The sequence below is a fragment of the Cheilinus undulatus genome, linkage group 7, assembly GCF_018320785.1.
Source record: "Cheilinus undulatus linkage group 7, ASM1832078v1, whole genome shotgun sequence".
Taxonomy (NCBI): domain Eukaryota; kingdom Metazoa; phylum Chordata; class Actinopteri; order Labriformes; family Labridae; genus Cheilinus; species Cheilinus undulatus.
The window spans coordinates 1343878-1367793 of NC_054871.1; the positions used below are offsets into that span (position 1 = coordinate 1343878).

A 23916-nucleotide genomic window follows, 5' to 3' on the forward strand; every position below is an offset into this window, starting at 1 on the left:
CTCGGTAATCATTAGTCACGTGCAGCCCTGGCTAATCCTGATGTGTTGCCATGACAACGGAATCAACAAACAAAACCAGGGCTGTTTGTTTAGTTCTGTGATGTCACCATGGGTGTGGTCTGTTGCTGAATGAAGGTTGTGTGATTGTAACCCCATCAGTATGTGGCCTTTATTCTGACGACTCAGCACCACCTGTAAACAGGAAGTAGGTTATTAGAACCACCTGTGACTCGCCATCAGTCATGACCTTTGGTAAATAAACAAGACTCTGATTTTCACAGCTTCATAAACTTCTTAAACACCACAGACATAAGTTAAAAATTTAAGCTTTACCCCTGAGAATTATAATTTATTCCATTTATTTTTTAATAAAAAAAAAAAAAAAACACACAAAGCTTCCTCTTGTGGAGCCAGCAGGATTCATGTTCTTGTTTTAAAAAAATGTCTGCGGAGTTTTCTTAAATCAGGGGGGTCAAACTTAGTCACAGCAGGGGCCGAAATCTAAATCCAGGTCCAACCTGAGGGCCTAACAGGGTCAAGATTTAACCAAGAACTGTCCGTGTTTGCACAGGTAATGAATTATAGAGAAATTAAACAGTGATGATAAAGGATTTTAAGATTCATCTGACATGTGACCATGTTAAATAAATAAATAAATGACTGAAAGGCTCAAAATCTGAGATAAAAGGTCAACTTTATAAGTCCTGAAGGTCAAAATACAAAATTAAAATTCAAAATAAGGTTTTAAAAGACAAATATATGAGATAGAATTAAAATCATGAGTTTAAAGGTCAAGATATGAGAAAAAATAAAAAAAACAAGAGTTTAAAAGGTCAAAATAGAAGATAAAATTTAAAATTGTGACTCTAAAAGGTCACAATATGAGATAAAATCTAGATCATGAGTTTAAAAAGTGAAAATATGGGATTAAAAGTCAAAGTTTGGAGTTTTAAAGGTCACAATATGAGAGGAAAAGTCATAATTATGAGTTTAAGAGGTCAAAATATGTAACAAAACGTCAAATTCCTAAATTAAAATCATAATCTTTGGATGCAAAATGAAAATATAAATGAAAACACAAATGAATTTCTTTCCCTCATTCCTGACTATTTCTCCTCTCTACTTTTTCAGATTTTTATATCTTAACAAGGATTTTTTTTACTCTTCAATGTTAAATGTACATTTTTATACTGGAGGAAATCTGCAGACCTCGTTCAGGTGAGACACTTCTAAAATATGAAATGATCTTGTGGGCCGGGTCAAACTGCACCGGGGGCCGCATTTGGCCATGAAGTAAATAAAATGATTTTCCATGAGGAGAACCTAAGTTGTTATGGAAGAGACTTTTTCTGGATATTTAGTTAAAGGAAAGGTGCAGTAGTTTTCTCTGAAGCAAAATTGTAGAACCAGGGTGTCAAACTCAAGGCCCGGGGGCCAAATGCGGCCCACGGTGCAGTTTTACCCGGCCCACAAGATCATTTCATATTTTAGAAGTGTCTCAGCAGAATGAGGTCTGCAGATTTCCTCCGGTATAAAAATGTAGATGAAGATGAAGATGAATAAAAATCCTTCTTAAGTAAAAAAAATCTGAAAAAGTGGAGAGTAGAAATAATCAGATAAAAGTCAGGAATGAGGGGAAGAAATTAATTTGTGTTTTCATTTCATATTTTCATTTTGCATCCCAAGATTATGATTTAAACTTAGGAATTTGACATTTTATTTCATATTTTGACCTTTGAAATGAATCATTTTGACCTTTTCTCTCATACTGTGACCTTTAAAACTCCAAACTTTGACTATTAATCCCATAATTTCACTTTTTAAACTCCTGATCTAGAATTTAATCTCATATTTTGACCTTTTACAGTCACAATTTTAAATTTTATCTTCTATTTTGACCTTTTAAACTCTTGATTTTTTAATTTTATCTCATATCTTGACCTTTAAACTCATGATTTTAACTCTATCTCATATATTTGCCTTTTAAAACCTTATTTTGACTTTTAATTTTGTATTTTGACCTTCAGGACTTATAAAGTTGACTTTTTATTTCAGATTTTGAGCCTTTCGGTCACTTATTTATATATTCATTTATTTGACATGGTCACATGTCAAATCCAGAATCCGGCCCCTGCTGTGACTGAGTCTGACCCCCCTGTCCTAGTCTCTCTGGTCTCTCTGGTTAGAGTTCAGCAGTGTCGCAGGCTTCAGGTGTTTCACAGTAAACTCCTGCCACATCTGGCTAATCTTGATGTGTTGCTATGACAACAGAGTCGACAAACAAACATCACTCTGACTTCATCAGTGATCGTGGTCTGTTATTGTGAGACGGTTTTACTGTAAACCTTTCAGCACGTGGCCTTTCTTTCTGAAAACCCAGAAGTCTACTAAACAGGAAGTAGTCCTCCAAAATCACCAGTGAGTCATTTCTATGAGGGATTATTCCACCTGTTGTTCAAGCACAATCAAGAAGGCTCTGGTTTATCATAAATCATTAATCATGTTTGAATAGTGGAATCATTTTAATTCATTTGTTTTTTTACTCATTAGGAACAGTCTGGAGCGTTCAAACCCTCCTTTCTTCTGTGGTTGGATATAAACGTGTGTGACGCTCTGGAGAGAGGAGAAAGTCATTGTAGGCTGAAATGTGGAACAACAGAGCCCTCTAGAGGAAGGTCTCATGCGTGAATCTGAGAGGTTTGAACAGCTCACAGTAGTGCAGTCTATGGTGTTCACATGTGACAGAGCCCACAATGAAAAGTGTGATTTTATTTACTTAGCATTTAGTGTCATTAGTGAATCAAAGGTGACTGAATGAATCAGTCAACAGACTGAAATTTATATCAAATAGAGCAGCGTTACTCAACCCTGCTCAACCAAAGAGCCAAATAGTTGGAAAACACCTCAGCAAGAGCCACGATCTAAGAGGTGAAAAGTGGCAAAAACCGGTCAAAGTGAAAATAAAATCAAGTTTAAGGGGGCTAAATGGTTAAAAAGCAGCACAAAAGGGTGAAAAGGGAAAAAATCTGCATAAAAAGCCAAATACTGGGAGAAAAGGGGCAAAAAGGACAGAAAGTGGCAAAATGTGGGTGAGAAGTTATAAAAAATGTGTTACAGGCGGCAAAATGGTCAAAGATTGATAAAAACATGAAAAAATGAGTGGAAAGTGACAAAAATGGGCAAAAGACAGCCAAAGGTGGGAGAATGAGCAAAAAACAGCAAATAGTGACAAAAATCTGGGAAAAAAAGTGGAATTTAATGGTAAAAGGCAGCTTAAATGGGTGAGACTGGCAAAAAGGGGAAAAATACAAATAGTAAAAAGCAGGATAAGAAAGCCAAAATCTGGACAAAAAAGGGACAAAAGTCAACTTAAAGCAGTGAAAATGGATTAAAAGTGGCAAAAAAAATGCAAATAGGGGCATAAATGAAAATATACAGACAAATTTAAAAGTGTGGGGATGCTTCTCTGCAGCCAGCCCTGGAAGGCTTGTAAAGGTAGAGGGTAAAATGACTATGGCGATCCTGGAGGACAATCTTCTTCAGTCTGACAGAGAACTACGGCTAGGGAGTCAAAGCTCAGACTTCAATCCAATACAGGATCAGTGTCTGGACTCTAAAGGGCTGTTCAGTCCTCATCCCTGATCATCCTGACAGAGCCTGAGCAGTTTACCAAAGAAGAATGGAGTAAAATTCCAGAGTCCAGATGTTTGATCCTGACTGAGACCTATCCACACAGACCCAGAGAGACTGAGACCTATCCACACAGACTCAGAGAGACTGAGACCTATCCACACAGACTCAGAGAGACTGAGACCTATCCACATAGACTCAGAGCTGAGACTGAGACCTATCCACACAGACTCAGAGAGACTGAGACCTATCCACACAGACTCAGAGACACTGAGACCTATCCACATAGACTCAGAGAGACTGAGACCTATCCACACAGACTCAGAGAGACTGAGACCTATCCACACAGACCCAGAGACACTGAGACCTATCCACACAGACTCAGAGAGACTGAGACCTATCCACACAGACTCAGAGAGACTGAGACCTATCCACATAGACTCAGAGAGACTGAGACCTATCCACACAGACCCAGAGAGACTGAGACCTATCCACACAGACCCAGAGAGACTGAGACCTATCCACATAGACTCAGAGAGACTGAGACCTATCCACACAGACTCAGAGAGACTGAGACCGATCCACACAGACGGCGAGCTGAGACTGAGACCTATCCACACAGACCCAGAGAGACTGAGACCTATCCACACAGACTCAGAGAGACTGAGACCTATCCACACAGACTCAGAGAGACTGAGACCTATCCACATAGACTCAGAGAGACTGAGACCTATCCACACAGACCCAGAGACACTGAGACCTATCCACACAGACTCAGAGACACTGAGACCTATCCACACAGACTCAGAGAGACTGAGACCTATCCACACAGACTCAGAGACACTGAGACCTATCCACACGGACTCAGAGCTGAGACTGAGACAGAGGAGACTCTACTAAAGACCAGAAGGAGAAATATTTAAGCACTCACTGATTTTACACCACAGATTTTTATTTCCCTGACGTTACTTTGGAGAGATCTCTTTTCAAATTTACATGAAAATGTTTGTTTTTTATTCTGCTGATCTGCTGACCATGTTGAGTTATATAATCAATAAAAACATCCTATCAGGTTGATGCTTTTATAGGCACTTTGTTTGCACAAGCCTTTGTTATTGTTACTCCTCCAGTGGGACCCTGGTAAACCCCCCCCCCCCCCCATTTGTTTAGTTTAGTTTTAGCAGCTATTCTTCCTGGGGTCCAACAAAATAAAAAATACAAACACACACGCACAAAAAAATAAAAACTAAAAACAAACGAAAAACATTATACAGCATTTAAAAAACAAAAACATAAGAAAAACATTATGAAGCATTTAAAAATTAAGCAGAACAACAGAATTGTGACCTTTGTGCTTCAGCTCATCTCAGTATACAACATACACCAGTCTGTGTCCTTATTATGCAGATACATACAAAACATATACATATACAATACCATACATCATAGGTCATACACATATATATTTCATATCTTTATTTCTCATTTCAACATACAACATACGACCACATATCTCATCAATATAGTGGAATCATCAGCGTACATCACTATGTTGGCTTTATCTAAACGGTAAATCATTTGTGAAATTGGTGAATAGTAATGGACCAAGACAACTGCCTTGGGGTACTCCACATGTTGTAGTTCTAATTTCAGAGAAGCTGCCGTTAAAAAACACAGCCTGTGTTCTGTTTGATAGATAACTGTAAAACCAGGTGAGCGCTGACTGCTCAAACCGTAACAGGAAAGGTTTTTTAGTAATAGATCATGGTCGATGATATCAAACGCAGCAGAGAAATACAGCACCACCTCTGTTTGTCTTTTCAGTCTCTCTGAGCCAATCATCAGACAGTGAGTCAGCGCCGTGGCGGGGGAGCGGCTCTTTCTGTATGCATGTTGAAAATCACTGATGAAGTTGTTAGTAGAAAAACAGTTATTGATTTGTTCATATGCAATACACTCAGTCGGAAAAGGGTGGAATGCCCTCTCCAGGTTTGGAATGAGATCCTGCCCCAACTGGAGGCGTTCAAGTATCTCGGGGTCTTGTTCACGAGTGAGGGAATAATGGAACAGGAGATCAACGGGTGGATCGGTGTGGCGTCAGCAGTGATGCGGTCTCTGCATCGGTCTGTCGTAGTGAAGAAAGAGCTGAGTCAAAAGGTCCCCCCCCCCCATGGTCACGAGCTGTGGGTTGTGACCAAAAGAACAAGATCACAGATACAGGCAGCTGAAATGAGTTTCCTCCTCAGGGTGTCTGGGCTCTCCCTTAGAGATAGGGTGAGAAGCTCGGCCATCCGGGAGAGACTCGGAGTAGAGCCGCTGCTCCTCCGCGTTGAGAGGAGCCAGATGAGGTGGTTCGGGCATCTGGTCCAGAAGCCTCCTGGACGCCTCCCTGGTGAGGTGTCCCGGGCAGGTCCCACTGGGAGGAGGCCCCGGGGAAGACCCAGGAGACGCTGGAGAGCCTATGGTCGCTTTCCAAGTCGCTTATAGATCGGTCCTCGATCCTACGGATTCACTCGAACCGGAAGTGGTTTCTGATCCGCCATCTTGACGGTTGTGCCAAAGCCCTTACAGGGTTTTAAGACTCAAGCCATAAGACCGAGGACTGAGATTGGAAGACCGATGAGCAGAGACACATGAGAGCAGGCTTCCCGGAACTCTTTTTACTCAGAGGCACGCCCCCTTATTGGATATCTGTCTCTGATTGGACGCTGCTACACAGTGGATGTCAATGAAACTTTACAGCACCAGCAGAGATAAATGATGGAGGAGAAACAGAGTTTATAACAGACGATAAACGGGCTCATCAGACTCTAAACAATATAAACATCAGAAGTTTAAAAGGCTCAATAACTGATGGGTTGGGATTTTAATGAAGTGTTTGAAATAAGCATGTACAGTGAAATACTGAGAATAAATAATAAAATCAATAATAAAGAGTGAATCAGTGGAGTTTAATATTTGATTAGTTTTCTGATTCACCTTCAAACATAAAACATGTTAAAAGCTCATAAAATCTAAAGATTCAGATATAAATCTTAAATTTCCCACCAAACATCGACAACATTTAGAGGATTTTTTTCTACATTCAGTCCATCACAGCCTTAATTTAGACAAAAGATAGTCGTAGGAAAGTGAGCCATGTTTTGTCCGTCTAATTTAGTCCAAATTTAGCCCAATAATAGTCGTTAAAAAATGACAATACTACAGCGACATCTCTATAGAGACGTCTTTATAGAGACGTCTTTTCAACTACCTGAAATTTACTGCATTTCACCGTTTACGTTTCTATTAAAAAGAGAGCTAAGAGCCTGACCCAAAGTGGAGAGGCCAGAGGAGCCACAGAGGCTAGAGGTTAGACCCAGATTCAGACTCGGGCCCCTGCTGTGATTGAGTTTGACACCCCTGCCCTTAAATGAAGACGGCTTAATAAAAGACTGAGAATGAAAGCAGCTGTCACACCCCAGTCTTGCTTCTTTAAACCATAATCCCTACCTAGTGTGAACCACTCTGAGCTTACACTGGAGCATAAACGGACCTCAGACCTGCATTTATACCTCCAGACAACATTCACCTCCATCCAGCAACACAAACACGAGCACAAAGGGCACAACCAGAGACGAAGCTTTGACACGGATCCATAAACTAAAGTGTGAGCAGACCGTGTGAGTGGGTGTGTCGCTCCTTAGCGATAAGATGTGTCTCCAACATCCCGGTCCAAAACCCCTGCTTCTGTCACTGTGGCACGTCTTATTGCTAATTATATGTCAGTGTGGAGACCCGTGTGATCTATGGCCCTTCTCATTGATTTTTTATTTACACTTGACAGTCTATGATCTCGTGCAGGTTACTAAGGAATCATGAAACACGGGACGTGATGTTAAACTGTCCGTTGTGCCAAAAGGTGGTATACACTTTACCTGAGGGTTTCCTTGGTGTTAAGAGTGACTGGGAGTCTTCCTGGTGGCTCAGGAATCAGGCAAAAACAAAAATACATATCTGTGCCGTGGAGGAGATCCTGTCTTTTTTGGGTTCAGCATTGATTTTGACGTTAAAAGTGAGTGGAAACGTGCCTCATCTCTTTATTTTGGTGACTAATGTTCTTAAAATCAATATCGGTCAAAAGTATACACTTGGAGAGGTTTCTGTTTTTCCCCCATAAAACCATGCAACTCCAACTATGAACAAAATACTGATCCAAGTAAAGGAGGGATATCCAACTCTTTTATCCATAAAGCCTAATTCTTTTAGGACAGTCTTTGGTACCTTTAACCGCTAATTTAGGCCACAACTATGCACAAAAATACCAGCTGGAAATAGAATTGTTTGTTGTTTAAGTTTGTAAAAGCTCATGCTGGAAAAAAAGGCATTTTCAACCTCCCTGATCCCAAATTTTTCTGCATATTGTTCAGAATGAAATGCTCCAGATCATTTAACTAATCTTAATATTTGCCAAAGATAACCTGAGTAAATACAAAGTACAGATTTTAACTGAGGATTGCATTTATTAGGGGAAAATGCCATCCAAACCTACCAGGCCCTCTAGTGAAATCATGAATTAACTGTGATTAATCACATTTTTTGGAAAGCTGAGTACAGTCTCAGGCCACACATCCAGACCTGATTCATTTGATCAAAGATCCTGTGTTTGATCCTGAGGGAGAATTTTGCAAGACCGAGACCAAAGGAAGGTGAAAAGGCTCTTGGAAACCCTAAAAAGACAACCTGGACGTCTGTGACCAATTTCTTTTTCACTATTGATGAGTTTGAAAGTCCGACATCCAAATGAAACACTGAAAGCTTTGGAGAAACTGGAGCAAGAGTCTGATCCTGTGGCTGAAGGTGATAGAAGACTGACTGGCAGTCCAAAGGTTCCTGGATCTGACCTAATCCAGGTGGGGCTGGTTGACTTTGAAGTCCAGTGTCCAAAAGAAGTAATGAAAACCTCAGATGTTCATCTGTAACTCTTTCTGTAGCCTAGAGGGATCCAGGACTACCAGGAAGACTGCAGGGTCCAGGTTCAGATCTTAACAATGCTTTGTCAGTCTTGAAGATTTGAGTCCAAAGAGAAAAAGGAGAATCTTTGGGAACTTCTAGAAAAGTATGTCTCTGTGGCAAAGAAGAAGAGTGGTCTGTTTTGGAGTCTGAAGGTTACAGGTTCAAATCTTAATATGACTTTGTCAATTTTCAAGCGTTGACTCCAAATAAAGAAGAGGAAACCTCTGGAAGCCCATTGCAAGTGTCTGCTTTGGTAGTCTAGTGAGATAAAGGATTGCTTGGGACTCTGAAGGTTGCCGGTTCAAGTCTTACCATGGTTTGGTCAGTTTTCGAGATTTGAGTCTAACGGGAGAATTTAAAAACCTTTGGAGGACTTCAGCAAGTGTCTTTCTCTGTGGCCTTGGGAGAGAGTGGGGTGCCTGGTAGTCTGGAGGTTGCTGGTTCAAGTCTTCCCATGGCTTGGTGACAACTTGAGTTCAAAGTGAGAGGGAAACCTCTGGAAGTCTTAGGGGAGAGGTTGTGCATTTTAAAGTCCCACATCCCAAATGATGATGATAAATGCGCCAGGAGAAGATCTCCCAGTGTGAAAGGTACTGGTGGCACAGTGGGTTCAGCACACTCTCAAGCACCCGAGTGGGCATGAGCACCTGTGGCGGGAGAGGCTGGGGTTCAGAACCCAGTGCCGCCAGTACCTGGATCGAGCAGTGCCCTGTGGAAAGGGGCCGGGGGGGACTATCTCCCCCCTGGTGTCTCGTTACACATATCAGCAGGGGTTATGCGACAAAGTGGTGGTTAGAAGTTGCTAATTTTATATCTATTATTTTAAATGCTATAGCCGGCCCCGCTGCTCGCAGCTATAGCCGGCCCCGCCGCTCGCAGCTCGCCGCCGCAGCTATAGCGCAGCCGGCCCCGCCGCTCGCAGCTATAGCCGCCCCGCCGCTCGCAGCTATAGCCGGCCCCGCCGGCTCGCAGCAGCCGCCCCGCCGGCTCGCAGCTATAGCCGGCCCGCCGGCTCGCAGCTATAGCCGCCCCGCCGCTCTCGCAGCTATAGCCGCCCGCCGGCTCGCCGGCACCGCCGGCCCGCCGGCTCGCCTCGCCTATAGCCGGCCCGCCGGCTCTCGCAGCTATAGCCGGCCCCGCCGCTCGCAGCTATAGCCGCCCCGCCGCTCGCAGCTATAGCCGCCCCGCCGCTCGCAGCTATAGCCGCCCCGCCGCTCGCAGCTATAGCCGCCCCGCCGCTCGCAGCTATAGCCGCCCCGCCGCTCTCGCAGCTATAGCCGGCCCCGCCGCTCGCAGCTATAGCCGCCCCGCCGCTCGCAGCTATAGCCGCCCCGCCGCTCGCAGCTATAGCCGCCCCGCCGCTCGCAGCTATAGCCGCCCCAGCCGCCCCGCCGCTCGCAGCTATAGCCGCCCCGCCGGCTGCTCGCAGCTATAGCCGCCCCGCCGCTCGCAGCTATAGCCGCCCCGCCGCTCGCAGCAGCTAGCCGGCCCCGCCGGCTCTCGCAGCTATAGCCGCCCCGCCGCTCGCAGCAGATAGCCGCCCCGCCGGCTCGCAGCTATAGCCGCCCCGCCGGCTCGCAGCTATAGCCGCCCCGCCGGCTCGCAGCTATAGCCGGCCCCGCCGGCTGCTCGCAGCTATAGCCGCCCCGCCGCTCTCGCAGCTATAGCCGCCCCGCCGCTCGCAGCTATAGCCGCCCCGCATAGCCGCCCCGCCGCTCGCAGCTATAGCCGCCCCGCTGCTCGCAGCCGGCCGGCTCGCAGCCAGCCGCCCCGCCGGCTCGCAGCTATAGCCGCCCCGCCGGCTCGCAGCTATAGCCGCCCCGCCGCTCGCAGCTATAGCCGCCCCGCCGCTCTCGCAGCTATAGCCGCCCCGCCGGCTCGCAGCAGCTATAGCCGCCCCGCCGCTCGCAGCTATAGCCGGCCCCGCCGCTCGCAGCTATAGCCGCCCCGCCGGCTCGCAGCTATAGCCGCCCCGCTGCTCGCAGCAGCCGGCCCCGGCCGCTCGCAGCTATAGCCGCCCCGCCGGCTCGCCTTATAGCCCGGCCGCCCCGCCGCGCTCGCAGCTATAGCCGGCCCCGCCGGCTCTCGCAGCTATAGCCGGCCCCGCCGGCTCTCGCAGCTATAGCCGGCCCCGCCGGCTCTCGCAGCTATAGCCGGCCCCGCCGGCTCTCGCAGCTATAGCCGGCCCCGCCGGCTCTCGCAGCTATAGCCGGCCCCGCCGGCTCGCAGCTATAGCCGGCCCCGGCTCTCGCAGCTATAGCCGGCCCCGCCGGCTCTCGCAGCTATAGCCGGCCCCGCCGGCTCTCGCAGCTATAGCCGGCCCCGCCGGCTCTCGCAGCTATAGCCGGCCCCGCCGGCTCTCGCAGCTATAGCCGGCCCCGCTCGCGCTCTCAGCTCGCATAGCCGGCCCCGCCGCTCGGCTCGCGCCGCCCCGCTGCTCGCAGCAGCCGGCCCGCCCGGCTCGCAGCTATAGCCGGCCCCGCCGGCTCTCGCAGCTATAGCCGGCCCCGCCGGCGCTCGCAGCTATAGCCGGCCCCGCCGCTCTCAGCCTAGCCGGCCCCGCTCTCTCGCAGCTATAGCCGGCCCGCCGCTCGCAGCTATAGCCGGCCCCGCCGGCCTCGCAGCTATAGCCGCCCCGCCGCCTTCTCGCAGCCCGCCGCCCGCTGCTCTCGCAGCTATAGCCGGCCCGCCCGGCTCGCAGCTATAGCCGGCCCCGCCGGCTCGCCAGCTAGCCGCCCGCTGCTCGCAGCTATAGCCGGCCCCGCATAACGGACCTCAGACCTGCATTTATACCTCCAGACAACATTCACCTCCATCCAGCAACACAAACACGAGCACAAAGGGCACAACCAGAGACGAAGCTTTGACACGGATCCATAAACTAAAGTGTGAGCAGACCGTGTGAGTGGGTGTGGAAAAAAAGTGGAATTTAATGGGAAAAGGCAGCTTAAATGGGTGAGACTGGCAAAAAGGGGAAAAATACAAATAGTAAAAAGCAGGATAAGAAAGCCAAAATCTGGACAAAAAAGGGACAAAAGTCAACTTAAAGCAGTGAAAATGGATTAAAAGTGGCAAAAAAAATGCAAATAGGGGCATACATGAAAATATACAGACAAATTTAAAAGTGTGGGGATGCTTCTCTGCAGCATGGTGCTGTGGGGATGCTTCTCAGCAGCCAGCCCTGGAAGGCTTGTAAAGGTAGAGGGTAAAATGACTATGGCGATCCTGGAGGACAATCTTCTTCAGTCTGACAGAGAACTACGGCTAGGGAGTCAAAGCTCAGACTTCAATCCAATACAGGATCAGTGTCTGGACTCTAAAGGGCTGTTCAGTCCTCATCCCTGATCATCCTGACAGAGCCTGAGCAGTTTACCAAAGAAGAATGGAGTAAAATTCCAGAGTCCAGATGTTTGATCCTGACTGAGACCTATCCACACAGACCCAGAGAGACTGAGACCTATCCACACAGACTCAGAGAGACTGAGACCTATCCACACAGACTCAGAGAGACTGAGACCTATCCACATAGACTCAGAGCTGAGACTGAGACCTATCCACACAGACTCAGAGAGACTGAGCCCTATCCACACAGACTCAGAGAGACTGAGACCTATCCACACAGACCCAGAGAGACTGAGACCTATCCACACAGACTCAGAGAGACTGAGACCTATCCACACAGACTCAGAGAGACTGAGACCTATCCACATAGACTCAGAGCTGAGACTGAGACCTATCCACACAGACTCAGAGAGACTGAGCCCTATCCACACAGACTCAGAGAGACTGAGACCTATCCACACAGACCCAGAGAGACTGAGACCTATCCACACAGACTCAGAGAGACTGAGCCCTATCCACACAGACTCAGAGAGACTGAGACCTATCCACATAGACTCAGAGCTGAGACTGAGACCTATCCACACAGACTCAGAGAGACTGAGACCTATCCACACAGACTCAGAGAGACTGAGACCTATCCACACAGACTCAGAGAGACTGAGACCTATCCACATAGACTCAGAGCTGAGACTGAGACCTATCCACACAGACTCAGAGAGACTGAGACCTATCCACATAGACTCAGAGCTGAGACTGAGACCTATCCACACAGACTCAGAGAGACTGAGACCGATCCACATAGACTCAGAGCTGAGACTGAGACCTATCCACACAGACTCAGAGAGACTGAGACCGATCCACACAGACTCAGAGCTGAGACTGAGACCTATCCACACAGACCCAGAGAGACTGAGACCTATCCACACAGACTCAGAGAGACTGAGACCTATCCACACAGACTCAGAGAGACTGAGACCTATCCACACAGACCCAGAGAGACTGAGACCTATCCACACAGACTCAGAGAGACTGAGACCTATCCACACAGACTCAGAGAGACTGAGACCTATCCACATAGACTCAGAGAGACTGAGCCCTATCCACACAGACCCAGAGACACTGAGACCTATCCACACAGACTCAGAGAGACTGAGACCTATCCACATAGACTCAGAGAGACTGAGACCTATCCACATGGACTCAGAGAGACTGAGACCTATCCACACGGACTCAGAGCTGAGACTGAGACAGAGGAGACTCTACTAAAGACCAGAAGGAGAAATATTTAAGCACTCACTGATTTTACACCACAGATTTTTATTTCCCTGACGTTACTTTGGAGAGATCTCTTTTCAAATTTACATGAAAATGTTTGTTTTTTATTCTGCTGATCTGCTGACCATGTTGAGTTATATAATCAATAAAAACATCCTATCAGGTTGATGCTTTTATAGGCACTTTGTTTGCACAAGCCTTTGTTATTGTTACTCCTCCAGTGGGGCCCTGGTAAACCCCCCCCCCCCCCCATTTGTTTAGTTTAGTTTTAGCAGCTATTCTTCCTGGGGTCCAACAAAATAAAAAATACAAACACACACGCACAAAAAAATAAAAACTAAAAACAAACGAAAAACATTATACAGCATTTAAAAAACAAAAACATAAGAAAAACATTATGAAGCATTTAAAAATTAAGCAGAACAACAGAATTGTGACCTTTGTGCTTCAGCTCATCTCAGTATACAACATACACCAGTCTGTGTCCTTATTATGCAGATACATACAAAACATATACATATACAATACCATACATCATAGGTCATACACATATATATTTCATATCTTTATTTCTCATTTCAACATACAACATACGACCACATATCTCATCAATATAGTGGAATCATCAGCGTATCACTATGTTGGCTTTATCTAAGGTACGGTAAATCATTTGTGAAATTGGTGAATAGTAATGGACCAAGACAACTGCCTTGGGGTACTCCACATGTTGTAGTTCTAATTTCAGAGAAGCTGCCGTTAAAAAACACAGCCTGTGTTCTGTTTGATAGATAACTGTAAAACCAGGTGAGCGCTGACTGCTCAAACCGTAACAGGAAAGGTTTTTTAGTAATAGATCATGGTCGATGATATCAAACGCAGCAGAGAAATACAGCACCACCTCTGTTTGTCTTTTCAGTCTCTCTGAGCCAATCATCAGACAGTGAGTCAGCGCCGTGGCGGGGGAGCGGCTCTTTCTGTATGCATGTTGAAAATCACTGATGAAGTTGTTAGTAGAAAAACAGTTATTGATTTGTTCATATGCAATACACTCAGTCGGAAAAGGGTGGAATGCCCTCTCCAGGTTTGGAATGAGATCCTGCCCCAACTGGAGGCGTTCAAGTATCTCGGGGTCTTGTTCACGAGTGAGGGAATAATGGAACAGGAGATCAACGGGTGGATCGGTGTGGCGTCAGCAGTGATGCGGTCTCTGCATCGGTCTGTCGTAGTGAAGAAAGAGCTGAGTCAAAAGGTCCCCCCCCCCCATGGTCACGAGCTGTGGGTTGTGACCAAAAGAACAAGATCACAGATACAGGCAGCTGAAATGAGTTTCCTCCTCAGGGTGTCTGGGCTCTCCTTAGAGATAGGTGAGAAGCGCGGCCCTCCGGGAGAGACTCGGAGTAGAGCCGCTGCTCCTCCGCGTTGAGAGGAGCCAGATGAGGTGGTTCGGGCATCTGGTCCAGAAGCCTCCTGGACGCCTCCCTGGTGAGGTGTCCCGGGCAGGTCCCACTGGGAGGAGGCCCCGGGGAAGACCCAGGAGACGCTGGAGAGCCTATGGTCGCTTTCCAAGTCGCTTATAGATCGGTCCTCGATCCTACGGATTCACTCGAACCGGAAGTGGTTTCTGATCCGCCATCTTGACGGTTGTGCCAAAGCCCTTACAAGGTTTTAAGACTCAAGCCATAAGACCGAGGACTGAGATTTGAAGACCGATGAGCAAAGACACATGAGAGCAGGCTTCCCAGAACTCTTTTGCTCAGAGGCACGCCCCCTTATTGGATATCACTCTCTGATTGGACGCTGTTACACAGTGCATGTCAGTGAAACTTTACAGCACCAGCAGAGATAAATGATGGAGGAGAAACAGAGTTTATAACAGACGATAAATGGACTCAACGGACTCTCAACAGAATATAAACATCAGAAGTTTAAAAGGCTCAATAACTGATGGGCTGGGATTTAAAATAAGTGGAATACTGATAATAAATAATAAAATCAATAATAAAGAGTGAATCAGTGGAGTTTAATATTTGATTAGTTTTCTGATTCACCTTCAAACATAAAACATGTTAAAAGCTCATAAAATCTAAAGATTCAGATATAAATCTTAAATTTCCCACCAAACATCGACAACATTTAGAGGATTTTTTTCTACATTCAGTCCATCACAGCCTTAATTTAGACAAAAGATAGTCGTAGGAAAGTGAGCCATGTTTTGTCCGTCTAATTTAGTCCAAATTTAGCCCAATAATAGTCGTTAAAAAATGACAATACTACAGCGACATCTCTATAGAGACGTCTTTATAGAGACGTCTTTTCAACTACCTGAAATTTACTGCATTTCACCGTTTACGTTTCTATTAAAAAGAGAGCTAAGAGCCTGACCCAAAGTGGAGAGGCCAGAGGAGCCACAGAGGCTAGAGGTTAGACCCAGATTCAGACTCGGGCCCCTGCTGTGATTGAGTTTGACACCCCTGCCCTTAAATGAAGACGGCTTAATAAAAGACTGAGAATGAAAGCAGCTGTCACACCCCAGTCTTGCTTCTTTAAACCATAATCCCTACCTAGTGTGAACCACTCTGAGCTTACACTGGAGCATAAACGGACCTCAGACCTGCATTTATACCTCCAGACAACATTCACCTCCATCCAGCAACACAAACACGAGCACAAAGGGCACAACCAGAGACGAAGCTTTGACACGGATCCATAAACTAAAGTGTGAGCAGACCGTGTGAGTGGGTGTGTCGCTCCTTAGCGATAAGATGTGTCTCCAACATCCCGGTCCAAAACCCCTGCTTCTGTCACTGTGGCACGTCTTATTGCTAATTATATGTCAGTGTGGAGACCCGTGTGATCTATGGCCCTTCTCATTGATTTTTTATTTACACTTGACAGTCTATGATCTCGTGCAGGTTACTGAGGAATCATGAAACACGGGACGTGATGTTAAACTGTCCGTTGTGCCAAAAGGTGGTATACACTTTACCTGAGGGTTTCCTTGGTGTTAAGAGTGACTGGGAGTCTTCCTGGTGGCTCAGGAATCAGGCAAAAACAAAAATACATATCTGTGCCGTGGAGGAGATCCTGTCTTTTTTGGGTTCAGCATTGATTTTGACGTTAAAAGTGAGTGGAAACGTGCCTCATCTCTTTATTTTGGTGACTAATGGTCTTAAAATCAATATCGGTCAAAAGTATACACTTGGAGAGGTTTCTGTTTTTCCCCCATAAAACCATGCAACTCCAACTATGAACAAAATACTGATCCAAGTAAAGGAGGGATATCCAACTCTTTTATCCATAAAGCCTAATTCTTTTAGGACAGTCTTTGGTACCTTTAACCGCTAATTTAGGCCACAACTATGCACAAAAATACCAGCTGGAAATAGAATTGTTTGTTGTTTAAGTTTGTAAAAGCTCATGCTGGAAAAAAAGGCATTTTCAACCTCCCTGATCCCAAATTTTTCTGCATATTGTTCAGAATGAAATGCTCCAGATCATTTAACTAATCTTAATATTTGCCAAAGATAACCTGAGTAAATACAAAGTACAGATTTTAACTGAGGATTGCATTTATTAGGGGAAAATGCCATCCAAACCTACCAGGCCCTCTAGTGAAATCATGAATTAACTGTGATTAATCACATTTTTTGGAAAGCTGAGTACAGTCTCAGGCCACACATCCAGACCTGATTCATTTGATCAAAGATCCTGTGTTTGATCCTGAGGGAGAATTTTGCAAGACCGAGACCAAAGGAAGGTGAAAAGGCTCTTGAAACCCTAAAAGACAACCTGGACGTCTGTGACCAATTTCTTTTTCACTATTGATGAGTTTGAAAGTCCGACATCCAAATGAAACACTGAAAGCTTTGGAGAAACTGGAGCAAGAGTCTGATCCTGTGGCTGAAGGTGATAGAAGACTGACTGGCAGTCCAAAGGTTCCTGGATCTGACCTAATCCAGGTGGGGCTGGTTGACTTTGAAGTCCAGTGTCCAAAAGAAGTAATGAAAACCTCAGATGTTCATCTGTAACTCTTTCTGTAGCCTAGAGGGATCCAGGACTACCAGGAAGACTGCAGGGTCCAGGTTCAGATCTTAACAATGCTTTGTCAGTCTTGAAGATTTGAGTCCAAAGAGAAAAAGGAGAATCTTTGGGAACTTCTAGAAAAGTATGTCTCTGTGGCAAAGAAGAAGAGTGGTCTGTTTTGGAGTCTGAAGGTTACAGGTTCAAATCTTAATATGACTTTGTCAATTTTCAAGCGTTGACTCCAAATAAAGAAGAGGAAACCTCTGGAAGCCCATTGCAAGTGTCTGCTTTGGTAGTCTAGTGAGATAAAGGATTGCTTGGGACTCTGAAGGTTGCCGGTTCAAGTCTTACCATGGTTTGGTCAGTTTTCGAGATTTGAGTCTAACGGGAGAATTTAAAAACCTTTGGAGGACTTCAGCAAGTGTCTTTCTCTGTGGCCTTGGGAGAGAGTGGGGTGCCTGGTAGTCTGGAGGTTGCTGGTTCAAGTCTTCCCATGGCTTGGTGACAACTTGAGTTCAAAGTGAGAGGGAAACCTCTGGAAGTCTTAGGGGAGAGGTTGTGCATTTTAAAGTCCCACATCCCAAATGATGATGATAAATGCGCCAGGAGAAGATCTCCCAGTGTGAAAGGTACTGGTGGCACAGTGGGTTCAGCACACTCTCAAGCACCCGAGTGGGCATGAGCACCTGTGGCGGGAGAGGCTGGGGTTCAGAACCCAGTGCCGCCAGTACCTGGATCGAGCAGTGCCCTGTGGAAAGGGGCCGGGGGGGGGCTATCTCCCCCCTGGTGTCTCGTTACACATATCAGCAGGGGTTATGCGACAAAGTGGTGGTTAGAAGTTGCTAATTTTATATCTATTATTTTAAATGTAACTATAAACAGCATTGACTAGCCGGCCCCGCCGGCTCTCGCAGCTATAGCCGGCCCCGCCGGCTCTCGCAGCTATAGCCGGCCCCGCCGGCTCTCGCAGCTATAGCCGGCCCCGCCGGCTCTCGCAGCTATAGCCGGCCCCGCCGGCTCTCGCAGCTATAGCCGGCCCCGCCGGCTCTCGCAGCTATAGCCGGCCCCGCCGGCTCTCGCAGCTATAGCCGGCCCCGCCGGCTCTCGCAGCTATAGCCGGCCCCGCCGGCTCTCGCAGCTATAGCCGGCCCCGCCGGCTCTCGCAGCTATAGCCGGCCCCGCCGGCTCTCGCAGCTATAGCCGGCCCCGCCGGCTCTCGCAGCTATAGCCGGCCCCGCCGGCCCCGCCGGCTCTCGCAGCTATAGCCGGCCCCGCTGCTCGCAGCTATAGCCGGCCCCGCCGCTCGCAGCTATAGCCGCCCCGCCGCTCTCGCAGCCAGCCGGCCCGCCGCGGCTCGCAGCTATAGCCGCCCCGCTGCTCGCAGCTATAGCCGCCCCGCCGCTCGCAGCAGCCGCCCCGCTGCTCGCAGCTATAGCCGCCCCGCCGGCTCTCGCAGCTAGCCGGCCCCGCCGCTCGCAGCAGCCGGCCCGCCCGCCCTCGCAGCTATAGCCGGCCCCGCCGGCTCTCGCAGCTATAGCCGGCCCCGCCGGCTCTCGCAGCTATAGCCGGCCCCGCCGGCTCTCGCAGCTATAGCCGGCCCCGCCGGCTCTCGCAGCTATAGCCGGCCCCGCCGGCTCTCGCAGCTATAGCCGGCCCCGCCGGCTCTCGCAGCTATAGCCGGCCCCGCCGGCTCTCGCAGCTATAGCCGGCCCCGCCGGCTCTCGCAGCTATAGCCGGCCCCGCATAAACGGACCTCAGACCTGCATTTATACCTCCAGACAACATTCACCTCCATCCAGCAACACAAACACGAGCACAAAGGGCACAACCAGAGACGAAGCTTTGACACGGATCCATAAACTAAAGTGTGAGCAGACCGTGTGAGTGGGTGTGGAAAAAAAGTGGAATTTAATGGGAAAAGGCAGCTTAAATGGGTGAGACTGGCAAAAAGGGGAAAAATACAAATAGTAAAAAGCAGGATAAGAAAGCCAAAATCTGGACAAAAAAGGGACAAAAGTCAACTTAAAGCAGTGAAAATGGATTAAAAGTGGCAAAAAAAATGCAAATAGGGGCATACATGAAAATATACAGACAAATTTAAAAGTGTGGGGATGCTTCTCTGCAGCATGGTGCTGTGGGGATGCTTCTCAGCAGCCAGCCCTGGAAGGCTTGTAAAGGTAGAGGGTAAAATGACTATGGCGATCCTGGAGGACAATCTTCTTCAGTCTGACAGAGAACTACGGCTAGGGAGTCAAAGCTCAGACTTCAATCCAATACAGGATCAGTGTCTGGACTCTAAAGGGCTGTTCAGTCCTCATCCCTGATCATCCTGACAGAGCCTGAGCAGTTTACCAAAGAAGAATGGAGTAAAATTCCAGAGTCCAGATGTTTGATCCTGACTGAGACCTATCCACACAGACCCAGAGAGACTGAGACCTATCCACACAGACTCAGAGAGACTGACAGACTCAGAGAGACTGAGACCTATCCACACAGACTCAGAGAGACTGAGACCTATCCACACAGACTCAGAGAGACTGAGACCGATCCACACAGACCCAGAGAGACTGAGACCTATCCACACAGACTCAGAGAGACTGAGACCTATCCACACAGACTCAGAGAGACTGAGACCTATCCACATAGACTCAGAGCTGAGACTGAGACCTATCCACACAGACTCAGAGAGACTGAGACCTATCCACACAGACTCAGAGAGACTGAGACCTATCCACACAGACCCAGAGACTGAGACCTATCCACACAGACTCAGAGAGACTGAGACCTATCCACACAGACTCAGAGAGACTGAGACCTATCCACACAGACTCAGAGAGACTGAGACCTATCCACACAGACTCAGAGAGACTGAGACCTATCCACACAGACTCAGAGAGACTGAGACCTATCCACACAGACTCAGAGAGACTGAGACCTATCCACACAGACTCAGAGCTGAGACTGAGACCTATCCACACAGACTCAGAGAGACTGAGACCTATCCACATAGACTCAGAGCTGAGACTGAGACCTATCCACACAGACTCAGAGAGACTGAGACCTATCCACATAGACTCAGAGCTGAGACTGAGACCTATCCACACAGACTCAGAGAGACTGAGACCGATCCACACAGACTCAGAGCTGAGACTGAGACCTATCCACACAGACTCAGAGAGACTGAGACCTATCCACATGGACTCAGAGAGACTGAGACCTATCCACACGGACTCAGAGAGACTGAGACCTATCCACACAGACTCAGAGAGACTGAGACCTATCCACATGGACTCAGAGAGACTGAGACCTATCCACACAGACTCAGAGAGACTGAGACCTATCCACATGGACTCAGAGAGACTGAGACCTATCCACATGGACTCAGAGAGACTGAGACCTATCCACACAGACTCAGAGAGACTGAGACCTATCCACATGGACTCAGAGAGACTGAGACCTATCCACATGGACTCAGAGAGACTGAGACCTATCCACACAGACTCAGAGCTGAGACTGAGACAGAGGAGACTCTACTAAAGACCAGAAGGAGAAATATTTAAGCACTCACTGATTTTACACCACAGATTTTTATTTCCCTGACGTTACTTTGGAGAGATCTCTTTTCAAATTTACATGAAAATGTTTGTTTTTTATTCTGCTGATCTGCTGACCATGTTGAGTTATATAATCAATAAAAACATCCTATCAGGTTGATGCTTTTATAGGCACTTTGTTTGCACAAGCCTTTGTTATTGTTACTCCTCCAGTGGGGCCCTGGTAACCCCCCCCCCCCCCACCCCCCACCCCCCACCCCCATTTGTTTAGTTTAGTTTTAGCAGCTATTCTTCCTGGGGTCCAACAAAATAAAAAATACAAACACACACGCACAAAAAAATAAAAACTAAAAACAAACGAAAAACATTATACAGCATTTAAAAAACAAAAACATAAGAAAAACATTATGAAGCATTTAAAAATTAAGCAGAACAACAGAATTGTGACCTTTGTGCTTCAGCTCATCTCAGTATACAACATACACCAGTCTGTGTCCTTATTATGCAGATACATACAAAACATATACATATACAATACCATACATCATAGGTCATACACATATATATTTCATATCTTTATTTCTCATTTCAACATACAACATACGACCACATATCTCATCAATATAGTGGAATCATCAGCGTACATCACTATGTTGGCTTTATCTAAGGTACGGTAAATCATTTGTGAAATTGGTGAATAGTAATGGACCAAGACAACTGCCTTGGGGTACTCCACATGTTGTAGTTCTAATTTCAGAGAAGCTGCCGTTAAAAAACACAGCCTGTGTTCTGTTTGATAGATAACTGTAAAACCAGGTGAGCGCTGACTGCTCAAACCGTAACAGGAAAGGTTTTTTAGTAATAGATCATGGTCGATGATATCAAACGCAGCAGAGAAATACAGCACCACCTCTGTTTGTCTTTTCAGTCTCTCTGAGCCAATCATCAGACAGTGAGTCAGCGCCGTGGCGGGGGAGCGGCTCTTTCTGTATGCATGTTGAAAATCACTGATGAAGTTGTTAGTAGAAAAACAGTTATTGATTTGTTCATATGCAATACACTCAGTCGGAAAAGGGTGGAATGCCCTCTCCAGGTTTGGAATGAGATCCTGCCCCAACTGGAGGCGTTCAAGTATCTCGGGGTCTTGTTCACGAGTGAGGGAATAATGGAACAGGAGATCAACGGGTGGATCGGTGTGGCGTCAGCAGTGATGCGGTCTCTGCATCGGTCTGTCGTAGTGAAGAAAGAGCTGAGTCAAAAGGTCCCCCCCCCCCATGGTCACGAGCTGTGGGTTGTGACCAAAAGAACAAGATCACAGATACAGGCAGCTGAAATGAGTTTCCTCCTCAGGGTGTCTGGGCTCTCCCTTAGAGATAGGGTGAGAAGCTCGGCCATCCGGGAGAGACTCGGAGTAGAGCCGCTGCTCCTCCGCGTTGAGAGGAGCCAGATGAGGTGGTTCGGGCATCTGGTCCAGAAGCCTCCTGGACGCCTCCCTGGTGAGGTGTCCCGGGCAGGTCCCACTGGGAGGAGGCCCCGGGGAAGACCCAGGAGACGCTGGAGAGCCTATGGTCGCTTTCCAAGTCGCTTATAGATCGGTCCTCGATCCTACGGATTCACTCGAACCGGAAGTGGTTTCTGATCCGCCATCTTGACGGTTGTGCCAAAGCCCTTACAGGGTTTTAAGACTCAAGCCATAAGACCGAGGACTGAGATTGGAAGACCGATGAGCAGAGACACATGAGAGCAGGCTTCCCGGAACTCTTTTTACTCAGAGGCACGCCCCCTTATTGGATATCTGTCTCTGATTGGACGCTGCTACACAGTGGATGTCAATGAAACTTTACAGCACCAGCAGAGATAAATGATGGAGGAGAAACAGAGTTTATAACAGACGATAAACGGGCTCATCAGACTCTAAACAATATAAACATCAGAAGTTTAAAAGGCTCAATAACTGATGGGTTGGGATTTTAATGAAGTGTTTGAAATAAGCATGTACAGTGAAATACTGAGAATAAATAATAAAATCAATAATAAAGAGTGAATCAGTGGAGTTTAATATTTGATTAGTTTTCTGATTCACCTTCAAACATAAAACATGTTAAAAGCTCATAAAATCTAAAGATTCAGATATAAATCTTAAATTTCCCACCAAACATCGACAACATTTAGAGGATTTTTTTCTACATTCAGTCCATCACAGCCTTAATTTAGACAAAAGATAGTCGTAGGAAAGTGAGCCATGTTTTGTCCGTCTAATTTAGTCCAAATTTAGCCCAATAATAGTCGTTAAAAAATGACAATACTACAGCGACATCTCTATAGAGACGTCTTTATAGAGACGTCTTTTCAACTACCTGAAATTTACTGCATTTCACCGTTTACGTTTCTATTAAAAAGAGAGCTAAGAGCCTGACCCAAAGTGGAGAGGCCAGAGGAGCCACAGAGGCTAGAGGTTAGACCCAGATTCAGACTCGGGCCCCTGCTGTGATTGAGTTTGACACCCCTGCCCTTAAATGAAGACGGCTTAATAAAAGACTGAGAATGAAAGCAGCTGTCACACCCCAGTCTTGCTTCTTTAAACCATAATCCCTACCTAGTGTGAACCACTCTGAGCTTACACTGGAGCATAAACGGACCTCAGACCTGCATTTATACCTCCAGACAACATTCACCTCCATCCAGCAACACAAACACGAGCACAAAGGGCACAACCAGAGACGAAGCTTTGACACGGATCCATAAACTAAAGTGTGAGCAGACCGTGTGAGTGGGTGTGTCGCTCCTTAGCGATAAGATGTGTCTCCAACATCCCGGTCCAAAACCCTGCTTCTGTCACTGTGGCACGTCTTATTGCTAATTATATGTCAGTGTGGAGACCCGTGTGATCTATGGCCCTTCTCATTGATTTTTTATTTACACTTGACAGTCTATGATCTCGTGCAGGTTACTGAGGAATCATGAAACACGGACGTGATGTTAAACTGTCCGTTGTGCCAAAAGGTGGTATACACTTTACCTGAGGGTTTCCTTGGTGTTAAGAGTGACTGGGAGTCTTCCTGGTGGCTCAGGAATCAGGCAAAAACAAAAATACATA

At 46.9% G+C, this 23916-nt stretch overlaps 1 protein-coding gene across 1 annotated transcript in view; it reads left to right on the forward strand.

Moving 5' to 3' along the window:
- Window positions 1-23916, forward strand: part of rab3b (RAB3B, member RAS oncogene family) — a 51434-nt gene that overhangs the window by 186 nt on the left and 27332 nt on the right. The window lies entirely within an intron of this gene.